This window comes from Nannospalax galili, unplaced genomic scaffold, assembly GCF_000622305.1.
Source record: "Nannospalax galili isolate Female #2095 unplaced genomic scaffold, S.galili_v1.0 scaffold10438, whole genome shotgun sequence".
In the NCBI taxonomy this organism is placed as follows: Eukaryota; Metazoa; Chordata; class Mammalia; order Rodentia; family Spalacidae; genus Nannospalax; species Nannospalax galili.
This window is the reverse complement of record NW_008340447.1, coordinates 9584-11869: the sequence shown is the minus strand read 5'-3', so window position 1 is coordinate 11869 and position 2286 is coordinate 9584. Positions and strand designations below refer to the sequence as shown.

Genomic DNA, 2286 nt, shown 5'->3' with positions numbered 1-2286 from the left:
CCTTCTTGCCCCTGCCTGTTTATGCTGGGTTGCAGGTGGGATATAAAAATTAAATTAGAAAAATGCGGCATTGACGCAAGGCTTGTTTCCTGGCGTAACCTAGGAAGCAGAGAAATTGCTACAGCGCAGGGCAAATCTCATTTGGGGCTCTCTTCCCCTAGCACAGTTTTCCAGTTTTGCAGACATTACTCAGTAATGTTCAGGAAGTCATAGATAACTAAATTTTCATTTAAAAATATATGCAATCCTGGATATTTAAAAGTATTAGTCTTTGCTGATTTTGACATAGCCTGCTGTTAGCGTCTGACGTGGAAGGCTCAAGGCTAGCTCCAATACTGTTTTCCTCATTATTCATTTTCAACAATTTTAAATAAAGTGTTAAAGGACCAGTTTGAAGCATGTGGCTTATAAAACTGGAGTTAGCCCAAATATCTTGTGCTAATGAGTAATAATATGGTAAAGGCTGCAAATTATGTACACAGCTGTTCTCTTTCATAAGTAGTGAAAAAACAACATTGGTTTTTAGTATTTTAGACCTGTAGGTCCCAAGCTGGATTTACTGCTGAAGTTCTGATGTGTATAAAGTAAGGAGACACTTTAGTTGTGAAATAGATTATTTAGCGTTCCCCCCAGGCTGCCATGGGCTGGAATACCCCCGCCCCCTTGTTTATCCAATAAAACCTCTGGTCCAGATGTAGTACAGCTCCTTACATGTGAGAAGGGAATGACTCAAAAGGCTTTCTGTGTAGGGTTTCTAGATGGATGAGCAGGTGGTGATAATTTCGCTACTCTGAGCTTCTTTTTCTCCTTAGCTGTAAAATGGGCATTGCAAGGTACAGATTGGGAAAAGTATGTCTGAGCACAGAGCCTGGCATTTAGGAGAGGCCCAGTGTATTCCTCTATTGCAAATATTAACATTTTGAGTAAAGAATCGGCATTGTGGAATGCTCCTGTGCTCTATATACAAGGTCTGTTGGAGCTGTGCTCTCAGTTTACACTGGAGAAGATGAAGCTGAGGGTCTTCAGATGTGTAGGTAATTTGCCTGCAGTGGATCTTGTGGCAGGTAGAGGTTGGTGTGGATGGGAATCTGCTGGCTTTCCTGCCGTTTCCTCATTCTGTCTCGCTGCTGCCTAACAGCCTGCCTCCATGCAGCTTCATGGCCTGCTGTTCTTCGTCAGACTCCTGGGGAAATGACATTGTGGGGACAGAGAAGTGTGCAGGGAGAATGCTTTTATATGTCAACCCCAGGAATGTGGTGAGGCGACAAAAGGCATATTTTCCCTTCTGCCTCTGCACCGTGGTTAGAGGACAGACCCTTGGCAGCCCTACTTACCCTGTCCTTCAAGCCTGTCCCCATCACTCACCACTGTCTCTCGATTCTTGGTTTCTCTCCTGTGGACCTGGTGGTGGACAGCATCCCCTTACCCATCTTGTTGCTTCCTGACTATTCTTCCCATCAACAGGCTACGGCTCACTGTACCTTGCTGTGCTGTGCTGAGCCCACTTTACCCTCTCTAATCCTCAGAGATGACAGTCCCTTCCTCGCCATCACTGACTCCACCCCTCTTTTCATTCTTAGAGATTTCAGTCCCACATGTATGACCCTTACGACACGCTGACCTTTCTTATGTTTATCTCCTCTTAGGATGACTTCATTGACCAGTCCATCTCTACCTGCCCTGCCATGGGCGTACACTTGATCTTCTTATTACAAATTGCTGCAAACATAATCCTCAGTCAGTTCTCAATACACACTTTGACCACTTTTCTAGTCGTTTCTTCTGCTCTTGTACTTCCACCAAACTGTCGACCCCACTGGGCTACATGGCTCATTATTTCTGCCACCTTTCCTCTGTCCTCCCTGCCTGTCTGTCCCTCCCATCCTCATGAGTTTTTCCTCTCAGATTTTTTTCATGTATCCAGTGCAACCCCAAAGCTGGTTAAATCCAACTTTGTGTCACTTCTTGTGAATACTCATGCAGTTTACTGTGTTGCCTCCAACACACAGCCATGATGCCCAATCTCACTTTAAACTCATGCCCTCTCACTTTAGTATCCGGATTGTTTAGGCTGCCCCACATCCTCAGAGAAGCCTATCTTTTTCCTTCTCTGGCACCCACACCTTCTTTTCCATGCTTACTCATGCAGGTGAGCTAGCTCCCCACATCACGGAACATTGGTATGAACATTGCAAATACATACCTCCACAGCTACACCTGAGTGTCTGCACTTGTGTGCGCTGCCCTTACCACTCCTCTTTCCAGGAAGAATGGTCTGTCCTCCTG

General features: G+C 45.4%; 1 long non-coding RNA gene across 1 annotated transcript in view; it reads left to right on the top strand.

Moving 5' to 3' along the window:
* The first annotated feature begins 928 nt into the window (after positions 1 to 928).
* LOC115070759 overlaps positions 929 to 2286 on the top strand; it is a 9819-nt gene continuing 8461 nt past the window's right edge. Inside the window, exon 1 of the long non-coding RNA XR_003849894.1 lies at positions 929 to 1034. This is a non-coding gene — a long non-coding RNA (uncharacterized LOC115070759). The remainder of the gene's footprint in view (positions 1035 to 2286) is intronic.